This window comes from Ambystoma mexicanum, chromosome 2p, assembly GCF_040938575.1.
Source record: "Ambystoma mexicanum isolate Mex_15411 chromosome 2p, UKY_AmexF1_1, whole genome shotgun sequence".
Classification (NCBI taxonomy): Eukaryota; Metazoa; Chordata; class Amphibia; order Caudata; family Ambystomatidae; genus Ambystoma; species Ambystoma mexicanum.
In genome coordinates, this window is record NC_090923.1 from 546,570,848 (window position 1) to 546,582,966 (window position 12,119).

The window sequence follows — 12,119 nt, forward strand, 5'->3', positions numbered from 1 at the left end:
ATATCTGATTTGTTTTGCAACCAGGTCTTTTACCACCAGAGTCACCTCCTTTCTTTTTGCAGCGCCACTTGGGCAAGGTCCTGATACAACTGAATTTCCACCCCATTCATTCTGATGTGATGCATTATTCTTTTTTTCTCAACATTTTATTTATACATTTAACATTTTACATCGATAATAAAATATAATACAATAATACAATGTTCAGAGAATACTTATACAAATACAACATATTAACTTTATCAGTAAAGAACATTAAGGATTGAAATTAAGGTGGGAGAAAGAGAAGAAAGAAAAAAAAAGTCTCAGACTATAATATAGAATTAAGCATAGAGATCATTAAATGCCCCCCAAATCCATTACTCTTGCATTCGTAGTATTTGCTTCTGGGGGTATGAAGATAGTGCAACCAATACATTGCAGGGGCGTGCGCCCGGTTCTCCTTTCCTTCGTGGGCCCACCCGATGTATGGATTTCTTCTTCATCCCCATTTGCCAAAATGTCTTTTAATACTTGTTGGACAGCATCCTTGAGGTCCTTATCTTCCACCGGTTCCACCATGTTTTTTATATGTATATTGGATCTGCAGGAGCTGTTTTCTGAGTCCTCACACTGCAGTTCTAAATTGTGTGTGAGGCGTACCAAATGTTCTTGTGTCTCATTGCTTTGCTTTGCTGTGCTTCTTCTTCCACATTTTGGAACACCCTTTCTAGAATGTCCGTCTGTTCTTCTAGTTTAGCTACATCCTTCCTTAGTTCCTGAACCGCTTGCTTCATTTCGTCTCTGATTGTTGCTAACTGAATCTGCACCGGGGTCATGAATTTCTCTTGGGGGACCTCGAACCGTGCTTGCATGTCTTCCTTTGTGGCCGCCATTGACTGCGAGGGGGTCGGTTCCTGTGTTGTCGATGTTTCCCCTTGGGCTTTCCCTTTGCTGCTGATGGAGTTGTCGCTGGTCCACATCTGGATCAAGTTAGAGACCTTTCTGGTTACCTGGTTCTGTGGGGTGGCCTGTACCCTGTTAGGCAGAATTATATGCAGTACCCTTTGGGAACACCACACACAATTAAGACTACAAGTGACAGTACAATTTCAACTTTGGTACAAGCCTATACTACACAGTTAAAGTGGTAGCAGTAGCAGAGCAGCCAGACTTATCTCAAGAGTAAGTGAGCAGTATGACATAGTTACACAAAGGACAGCAATTACTATGATTCAGGCAAACACTGACGCAAGGTTTCTAAGTAAAAGAATATATATTTATTTACCCAACAGTTCTATAACATTTCACTATTATAAGCAAGTTAAAGATCACAATCATAAATACACCACACCACTTCCCTTAAATTCCAGACAAGTTAAGCTCACAAAATGAAGTGGGAGCAAAATGGCACTCCAGCAATTTAAAAGGGAGGGAAAGACAAAGTTATTAGAAATTAAATCCAACCAACAGGTAAGTACTCAGGGCAATTGAACAAGGGGAACTTCAGAGAGGAGATCAGCTAGAAAAGGCTTAAGGCCAAAGTTAATGGGTCAAATGTCTTTTGCTCAAGATCACACAGTTCAGGGTAGTTCGCGGTACAGTTTGTGGCACAGATTCTGGACGAGGTTGGTTGATAGAAATGTTAGTTCAAAGATAAGAGAAGGACAAGCCCTCGGATTGGAGAAAGATTTCAAACACTTTCACCGCGGTTGAACGAAACGGACAACCGGATTTGCACAGTAACTGAAAACGGAAAGGGAACTGTAGCTGAGGTGGACGTTCCTGGTGGTTGCTGCAGGCTCACAGTTCCTGAAGCGACTGTCGGACTGACACGAAGTTGGAAGACTGGAGGGTCCTGCGCCACCCAGGAAAGAAGCCAGCAGCAGAGCAAAACAATGAATAAAAGGTGCGCTCCTTAAAACCAAAGCAGGGTCCGACCTTCCTGGCTATCCGGCCCACTGTAGCTCTGTACAGCGAATTCGACCAGAGGAGGGGTCCTGGCTTGCAGTTTGGACAAACTGGTTGGTCCCACCAGCTCAACGGAAGAAGTTTCCTGGAGGATCTTCTCTGTCGTCGGATTCTGAAGATTCTGACCTGCAGCAGGGCTTCATCGGGCGGTTCAGTTGTTGTAGGGGTCCTCTTCTTCCAGTTCCTTGTTGGTTCTTTCGTTCCAGTGGCGACTTTGCCTTTCCAGTCCCAGAGACCTGCTTGTTATGCAGTTTTCCCCCATTCATACAGCCTGGCTGTCAAATATACAGCAGGGTGGCTGTCCTGGCAAGGACAGTCCCCTCAGCCAATCAAACAGGAGTGTGACTTGGGTGACCAAGGAAACCCATGGCAGGAGTCCGAAGACCCCTCCCTCACATCCTGCCTACCTAGACTTTCAGGCGCCTTAAGGAGGGCTTCTGTGCAGAAGCCTGCGAAAAGACAGCGAACAAAGGAATCATCCCCGGTTTGGTGCGCAGAGAAAAACACGAGAAAGACTTTAACAAAAAGAAATGGCGAATAAACCCAGCCGGAGCCAAAATAAAATGTATTTGGTCAAGTGGGTTTATGTTCGAGGCTAATATAATAGCCTAAAACAATACCACGTTTATATAAGATAATCGCGGTAGAAAAGTTAGGGTAGATACCACTGCCACCAGCCAAGTCTTAATGTAAAGGGGGCGAAACAATGCTCCAAGAGACACAGACAAAAAGGGAAAAGGGTTAACCCTTTCCAATACTCCGTGTAAGATGGGGTGTACTGGGTCTGTGGTTTAAAGTGACTAAAGTAAAGTTAATGGCAACTTTACCTTTTCTGGTGGACAGAAGTCAGCCCCAGAAAATGTAGTCAGTGGGAAGTCTCAAAGACAACCCTGTGTCACTGCACTGTAGGTGCTGTGTAACACTCATGAAAATATGAGGCCATGGAGTAGGTGAGGCTCCAGTGCTCAAGATCACACAAAAAGTGAAAACACACACAGCAAAACAGTGGGAAAAAGGCTCACACACTTAGCAGGTGAAAAAAAAAAATCCTAGAAATCCAGCAGAGCTGCTGAGCGACTCATTAGGTAAGGGAAATCAGCCATTTATGAGAATTCTCCCTAACATACCCCTTTTCCTCTTTATTTGGACTTTAATACTATTTTGTGTTATCTTTTGCCCTGTTCTGCTTTTTTCCCGCCTTCTTATCCTGTAATCGATGTACTGCTCTCCGTTCTACTCCTTTAATGGCTTCCGGAGGGTTCGGGATGTCTGGATGTTGTCTACTTAAGTCCTATGTGGGTTTCCCCTCTTATCTCTGCCTGGTTCTGGCCGCGTGCCCCTTGACTGGGCAGTAGCTGGATTGACTCCTGCTGGTTAGGTGCCTTTGCTGGGCTTTGGCCCAGTTGAAGCCTGCTGGATTGTTACTGAATGCAGACTCTATAGGTATATTGCAAATCTGATATGTGCCGTGAAAGGGACCACTTGCCCTCTCCCTTGGGGTTCCTCTATTTGGGGATCCCGTTTCAGCTCCTTCCTGTGGCCTTGTATCAACAAATAGAGGTGGGGATTGATATGAGTGTGCCTCCCCGCCCCCTTTAGCCCGATTTCGTGCTGTGAACCTGTTTCGGGGTCTAATGTCAGCGGGCTACTGCGCCTTGGTGTCCCGGTCTCCTCCCGTTACCTTTTCTTTCTTCCTGTTTGGAGGTGGGGTTTGGGGAGGCACAATGCTGATTTAACCTGTGGAGGGGTCCTTGACTAATTCCGCTGCCCTTGTACCCCTTGAACCTTCCTACTTTGCAAGCAAGGGGTAAAATGTCAGCCCCATAATTAACACATGGAACCATTTCATTTGGTTAAACCTCACACCGGTAAAAGGGGAAAAGCCCATATTTACCAAAATTTATTTTCATTTAGGCAGCAAATACCACACTCGTCATTTTAAGAGAAGTATATTGTTTTTAGTTGTATTTTTATTGTAAACATTAAATCCTAAATACTTCCAATATTATTAATACACAGTTAAAAGACTTTTAATACACAGTTAAAAGACTTGTGTTCGCTGCAGTGAAGATACGTTTTTCTACTATGTCTATCACTAATGTTATTTGTCTGTTAGCCCTCATTTGCAGACATGTTTGGAATTACTGGCTATGTAGAGCCCCAGGCATTTACTGAGCTCTCAACCTATAATTGTAAAAGGCAGTCAACAAATGCAAACGCCAAAAGTATTGGCTCTGCCAATGCTTGTTTTCTCTATTCAGAAATCCTCTTTTAAAAAAATATGCTTGCCTCAACTGATGATAATTTAAAAACATTTACTAACGTATGGCTTCAGGGGCGTAAATGCGTCCTTTTACCCTCAAATTTAAGCATAGCGCTCTGGCGCATCTTGTTTGCATGCACCACGTTACAAAATGCCAACTAAATAAATAAACAATCTCACCCTTAATCCTTCTCAAATGTTGGGTGGTTTGCTTAGTTGAAAACGTACAAATTGAACCCTACCATCATTTAAGAGTGTCCTCTGGGCCACCCAGGTACCCGGCTTATAGAACAGGCTTTTTAGTGGTGTTCAGGGTCATCGGGCTTTTGTAGCATCGTTCTGAGAGCCGTAGGGTCACTGTGGTTCACTGGATGAAGTTAAAACCTCTACTTTTTTTGTTTTTTATGTCGCTTTGCATCTAGGGGACCAATTGAGCCGAACAAGTCGGAGCAGCGCACTGGCAAAAACTGTCTTGCCGGAGCACCGTTGCATGTAGACACAGGCCCAAACCCCACAAGTTGAGGAAGCTCTCTGCCCCTGACTGCCATGAGTCTCCTGAATGCCATGTCTCGTCACTCTGGTGCAGTTGTGCTGCGGCGCAAGTTTTGACAGACTGCATCTGAAAATCGTCCTCTGATCGACATCACAAACTCGAACAATGAAACCGTCCAAAGCTGTATATATGTGTTTCATGCACTGCACACATTTTACTGTGCGGGTGAATCGGAACATTCTGACAGAGGAAAGGAATTAACGTTTACATTACTAACACAGACCTGTTTGATAAATTGGTGGTCATTCTTATGTTCCCAAAATGCACTTTGTTTTTATGTAAAGCAGACTGTTGTAAAGTTACACACTGAGACTTTACAAGTGTATAACTAAGTTTATTCGTCAAGCCCCCGGAGAGCTGCCTCCAAGGTGTGAAACCAGCAAACACAATGGAACCATTACAGCTTGGATTCCACACGCTACGTAGTAGCACCGCATAACGTGCGGAAGCCATACATAACACAGACATCCTATATGCACATTATTCAACACTTAGCTCCGCATCCCAGTCCTGCCCACACCACTGACAATCTGAGGGCAAGGGAAGGGAGTTCCCCCAGGAAATTGTGTCCATTTCCAGGACTGTTTTCAGTATATGGTTGTGTTTCAAAGCTCTCGAATATAAGGCAGTATGGTAGTGCTAAATACAATACCGAACAAACAGTAATTGGGAATAGACATATTAACAAATCCAAGCGCTTGAACATGTGCAAAAAATACGGAATTCGATCAATTTGGTTTGCCTTAAATCTGCATGTGAATCTGTATGATTTCTGATCGGAAAAACAGTCAAATGAGATCGCAGTTCCAAAGCAGTAATTCTGTCTTCTTACAGTTTATATAATTACATATTAAAATACATTTGAAAATTACAAATTACGTTTGAAATTTAAACACACAATATCTGGACCTCATATGACCGCCTGGCCTGAAATACAGAAATCAGGAGTTAAAAATATGTAACCCAAATTTCAACATAACATTTCTAAATGAAATTACTGAACACGAATGTCACAACATCGTTCCCGTGTCAGAATGTGTCTAGGTTTGGACATTGCTCCCCCGCAGCAGTGAGTAAGAAAAGCAATGGGAAGTTGGTCATTACAGGAATGTGCACGGTTTAAGAAAGAGTGCCTGTGCTGTCACCGTGCCAGTCACAGTATTAATCATTAACATTCCGCAGCAGGAAACCGACCCTTGCATATTGGACCTCTGTACCAGCAGGAACACCACGACCACAGTCGCGTTCATTAAATGGAAAGCAGAAGACGGAGGTACTGTTTCTCTCTCGATAACTGACTCGAAAAACATAGCAAGAATTTAACAGCCTCTAAACATTCTTGTGCTCTCTTGCATGTGTTATAATTCATCTACGAACAGGGACACTTTCACATACGTACCACACGATTCATGGCGTTCTTCTCACTGTCCGCTTGTACAGTCTAGTCTTTTTTACATTCACACATGTAAGTGTCCTCTTTCTCGGAAGAATCCAGGGAAGGGGTTGTGTTTTGGTAGTGGGACAGAGAAAAGGGGCTGTGTACCCCTTTCAAATTGAAGAACCAGCCCTAGAAGCAGTGCCAGGGGCATAACGGAACATAGATTCGGGGGTGGGCCTAACTGGTGATGGAAGGGGCCACTTCAGAAATTGTGTGGGCCAAACTTGGAGGCTGCCTCTGTTCGACCCTCTGTTCCACCCCAGTGGTGCTCTGGCGTGGGGGTCCAATCATAAGATGATACCTTTTAAAGCATAATATGCCAGTGAGAATGACAAAGTGATTGGATTTAACGATAACACACATTTAGTTGCTTTGATCATTTTTATAGCTAAAGCCCAGCCCTTTAAGCAAAATCGACCACCAGGGTACCAAGCGGAAGTATAGTGAGCCACTGATCCAACTTTCACATGAGATACAAACGGTACATTTCTGTTCATTATATCATATATGCCAATATAAACATGTTCACGCTGGTAGTGAACATCCATTTCCATTATGGCTACACATCCATTTCCATTATGGCTACACCATAATCAATATGCCAATATTCCCGTATATGAACATACTAATGTTTGCTTTGTGCATAATGCCAGATATTATAAGAAAATATGTCCATCCCAGTACAAATGTCAAGCCACAGGAAGAAATGGCTAGACTGGCTATTCCAAAATGCCAATCTAGCCACATTAGCATGTCATGCCTACATTGTTATAGAAGCCCAGTTAAAAAAAAAAAGAAATGTCATGCCACAGTAATAAATTGCTAGACTGGCTGCACCAAAATGCCCTTCTAGTCACATAACACGTGTTCACTTTTTTATGGATGTTCACTAAAATGTTATGTTTAGCTAAATCCCCCTTTCCCCACCCATCCTTGTCCCACGATCACCATGCCCCCACCCTTTACCCGCTATAATCGGCTCCTCTGCCCAGAATTACACATAAGCGCACACACTCAAACATAATTACATTCACTCAAATTTAAACATCCCATTCACGATACACTAATTCACATGTACATCCAACCCCCATACATCATACACTCATTCACACATACATTACATACACACTTCTGGCACACATGATTATATACATAATCAGCTAACATGCAACCATGCAACACCCTTTAACTCTGCCAGTTTCAGAAAAGGCGTTCTCGTCTCTCTGCCTAACAAAAAGCAAGTGTGCCCATCAGCCCCCTCCCCTTGGATGTAAATGAACACTTAAAGGGATGGTCTAGTAAAACATTTTATTTAAAAAATAGATAGGCCACATAAAAAAAAAAATACTAGCATCCTCCGTTTTAAAACTTCCTATGTAAAATTTTGAGCTATTCAAGCTCAAAATTCGAAAAAGCAAGCACAGGGGCGCAGCCATTTTGTGAAATGGAGGCCCTCCTGTGCTGGCTTTTGCGGCACTAATGAAGGAAAAGCCAGCCAGCTGTAGTAAACAAAGTCTACCGCTGGGTGGCTTTCCCTTCATTAGTGCCGGGACTCGGAGGACGCGGACCGGAGACCAGAGCAGGAAAGCTGCAGCTGAATCTCGGTAAGTGCTATTTATTTTTTTACAAAAAATAAGCACTAGCTGCAGTTTTTTTTCTAAGTTTTCCGGGCTGGAGGAGCCCGGAAAACTTAGAAATAAAACCGCAGCTTTAAAAACGTTGTATTTATGTTTGCGGTCGCTTTTGAAGCGACCGCAAACATAAATACAACGTTATTGTGTTGGAAAAAGCTGCGGTTTTTCTTTCCAAGTTTCTCAGGCTCCTCCGGCTCGGAGGAGCCTGAGAAACTTGGAAAGAAAAACCGCAGCTTTTTCCAACACAACCGCGTTGTGTCTGCCTGAATCTGCTTTACCACTTGGGGCTTTAACATTTTGGGGAAATGGGGTCTTTGCTTTGAAACTTACTGCAAAATTTCACACACATTAACTAGCATCAGGTTTTAGGTGAAAACCATGAGACAGCAGAAGCTAATTACAGCAAGTGTGGGATATCACAAAGCCACAAGTAAATCACAAGAGTTGAAATCTGCTCTTGCAGCCATTGAAATGCAAACGATAGCCACCTTTTACCCTGTCAATTAGCAGATCTCCAATTCTCAGAGCGAAGGACACAGAAGAGAGTCTTTGGAGTTTGCAAATTGACTTGCCACAATTTCTTGTTAGGCTTCTGTATTGAAACTGAGCAGGTAAGAATCTCTATGCACTCAATCACATGCTGTTCATTTTCGGTAGGGGTGAGGGATGGTACTAATATCCCTAATGTGTAATGATGGCCTAGATTAGAGCTTGTGCTGTCATGATTAAAAGAAAATAATACCAACTGGAAACAAACATTTGTTACAAATCGTCATTATAAATTGCTCAATATGTGAATAAACAGCAATTCGGGGAGTAATTATATTAGTGATTTGCTGTTTTCCCCTAATAAACATATTAGGGATTTGAATGTGCACAGAAAGGTGTTAAGATGGGCAGTGTCAATATCAAATTGGCCTGACTTTCACTTGGCCCCTCAGAAATAGTGTGTCTCCTATGCTTCCACATTACTGTTATCTTTGCTAACATCAATAGGGCAAATATGTATATTTATGAACATAAATGTTTAAATGGTCAACATTTGTGTCCTGTAATATAAATGTGTCTGTAGTATCTATTGTGTGTGCAAAAAGACTTGAGTACCGAGACTGATTTGTGAATACCAACAAATAGAATGAGAAATGAGTGTGCATTAACAACTCATATAGGTACACATGATTGTGTGCTTTCCAAATATGTACTTATACAGTAACACGAAGGGTACATCAATTGTACAAATGGTAATTTGTTAAAACGCAACTAGGCAGTGACGAATAAGGAAGCACAGATTTGCAACACGATAGTTTAGCATGTCAAACGGAGCAGAGGCACAACAGTATTTTCGCTGCACACCCAACACCTATGCTAGACTGCACAGTGCCACCTATGAACAACTTGTGTAGTGCACTTCCATACATCCATGCCCAATATCACTATGCTACATATTAAGAGGCATGCAGTAATGGAATTACTCAACTGTGCAAAAGCCTATGAAATTTAAAACACATTTTCATAGATCCATGTTTTAGCTGGACAAAAGTGACACAAACGTAGTTTGCCTGCAGGTACATTATTTGTGTGAGACTGCGCAGCACCACCTACATGTGGTACTCAATTGCTGTAGGCATGTGTTGGTGCCAGATTGCATAACTCCACCTATTAACCGCTTATAGTACTGCAGCCTCGTACATCCAATATTGGTTCCCATTGTACAATGTTGACAATTAAGTCTGTGATTGTGAGCTACGTTGCACCAATTACTAGTGCCTGACTCCACAGTGCTGCAAACTTCCATTGTAAATAGAGTAACATGGTAGCTTACCCACACAAATTAGAATGGCCCTCTCACCAAATCTTTGTAAGCCTTCCGTCATGGAGCAGACATGGATTAGTCAAAAAACAAATCATTAGGCAGGGTAAACAAGTGCTTTAGCTTCCACAAAATGGCTGATCCCGTGCACACACGGGCCTGCTTGCTTATTGTATGAGCTTTTCTAGCCTGTGGTTTAAGGAGGGTAAAGTTGAATTGTTTGTGTGGTCACAAAAGTATTTGTCAGTGTTCAGCTATGCATCAAGGAGCAGCCTATTCCCTTTCTAAGACAATACGTAGACCTATGGCATAGGCCTTTTCTCCAGCTGAGCGTGGAGAGCGGTCGCCGGTGGCCTGAGGGGGATCAGCAGGCCTGGAAAGCCCTGCCTGGGCCTACGTGAGTGTTTCTGTGCGTTTTTAAAAAAAAAAAAAAGGAAAAAGTAAGTTGAATTTTTTTCCCTCGCGCTCCTAGCGCGGTGTTTGACCTGCTCCTGCTCCCCCCCTCTCACTTCCTGGTCTTCCCCTCCCTCCCCGCCTCCCTGCCCGCCCACCCCCCCCCCTCTGATTGGCTGTGTGCCTGCCTCCCCTCTGGCCTACTCGACGGCCGTTCCCCACGCTCGCTTCTTTTCTCCAGCTGAGCGTGGAGAGCGGTCGCCGGTGGCCTGAGGGGATCAGCAGGCCTGGAAAGCCCTGCCTGGGCCTACGTGAGTGTTTCTGTGCATTTTTTAAAAAAAAAGGAAAAAGTAAGTTGAATTTTTTCCCTCGCGCTCCTAGCGCGGTGTTTGACCTGCTCCTGTTCCCCCCCTCCCACTTCCTGGTCTTCCCCTCCCTCCCCGCCTCCCTGCCCGCCCACCCCCCCCTCTGATTGGCTGTGTGCCTGCCTCCCCTCTGGCCTACTCGACGGCCGTTCCCCACGCTCGCTTCTTTTCTCCAGCTGAGCGTGGAGAGCGGTCGCCGGTGGCCTGAGGGGATCAGCAGGCCTGGAAAGCCCTGCCTGGGCCTACGTGAGTGTTTCTGTGCGTTTTTTTTTTAAAAAAAAAGGAAAAAGTAAGTTGAATTTTTTCCCTCGCGCTCCTAGCGCGGTGTTTGACCTGCTCCTGCTCCCACCCTCCCACTTCCTGGTCTTCCCCTCCCTCCCCGCCCACCCCCCCCCTTCCTCTCCCTCTGCCTATAACCTCCCCCCTCCTGGGCAGCCCTCTGCCCGGCAGCCCCCGCGGCTAAGGGCCCAGGCCAAGGGCGACTCCTACAGTGCGGCTCCCTGTGTGCCTGCAGGTGTCCGCAGGGGACGCCAGGTGCCAGTTCCTCCGCTCTCTGGCCGACCCCTCCTCACCTTGCACACCTCATCCGCACGATGCCTCGCCCCCTTATTCCAATTGTTTGGTAAACTATGGTGCTTTTTTCTCCCCTCGCAGGATTCTCAAACTTAGGTGGCCCTGACCTACTAAGCATTACTGTTTGCTCTGCATTGTGTTCAACTAGGGTGCTTTTTTCTCCCCTCGCAGGATTCTCAAACTTAGGTGGCCCTGACCTACTAATCATTACTGTTTGCTCTGCATTGTGTTCAACTAGGGTGCTTTTTTCTCCCCTAGCAGGATTCTCAAACTTAGGTGGCCCTGACCTACTAAGCATTACTGTTTGCTCTGCATTGTGGTAAACTAGTGCCCTCCACTCACTTCCTGTCTGCATACTCGTGTCGTCCGCCTCCCCTCTTACTCCATGGTGCTCTCTATCTCGCCTATCTACTCTAACTGCTTCTCCATTGACTATCCTGCTCTCCTCACTAAATCCGGTAGGAAAAAGTTTAAAAAGGACATCCTGGTCTCCAACCCAGGCCTCCCTATCGCTGACACCTACACGAGCGCCTGCTCCAAGGAAACTCTCACTGACATTCTCTTTTTCGTGCCTTCACCTGAACTATGGACCCTTCACATGGTCGCTGTGCTCTCTCCTTTCTCCACCTCTCCCATTAATGGTGGCACCCGTTGGGATGTCCTCTTGGCCCCTTTCCACTCCTCTAAAGCCATCATTAATGTCTATGCTAACAGGACCGTCTTGGTCCAAGGCCCTCAGGCCAACCTTCACCTCTTTGATAGACGCTTCCCATGCCTCATCAACTTCCTCTCCGCTCCCGCTGTCCCTCCTCCTCTGTCCTCGGCTACCTTGCCTCTCCTCTCCCTCCCTGCCCCTTCTCTTGCTCCCTCTTCAACTCCTTCTCCAACACCTCCGCAGGGCGTACCTCTGATCTGTACCCCTCCCCGGAAGTTTTTCAAGGGTGGCAACCTTCTCCACATTGCCACTCTAAATTCTCGCTCTGCCATCAAGCACTCCTCTGATATCTGTCGCCTTCTTGAGGAACTGGACCTCAACGTCCTCGGTCTCACTGAGACTTGGTTCACTGCCAGCTCTGCCACCAGCTTCGACACACTCCTACCTGATGGCTACAAGATCCTCTCCGTGCCCAGGCCTAACCG

General features: G+C 45.1%; 1 protein-coding gene across 1 annotated transcript in view; it reads left to right on the plus strand.

Annotated features, from left to right (window-relative positions):
• The first annotated feature begins 5,948 nt into the window (after nucleotides 1-5,948).
• GLYCTK (glycerate kinase) overlaps nucleotides 5,949-12,119 on the plus strand; it is a 76,091-nt gene continuing 69,920 nt past the window's right edge. Inside the window, exon 1 of the mRNA XM_069644002.1 lies at nucleotides 5,949-6,039. The gene's annotated coding sequence lies outside the window, so the exon portion shown is untranslated. The remainder of the gene's footprint in view (nucleotides 6,040-12,119) is intronic.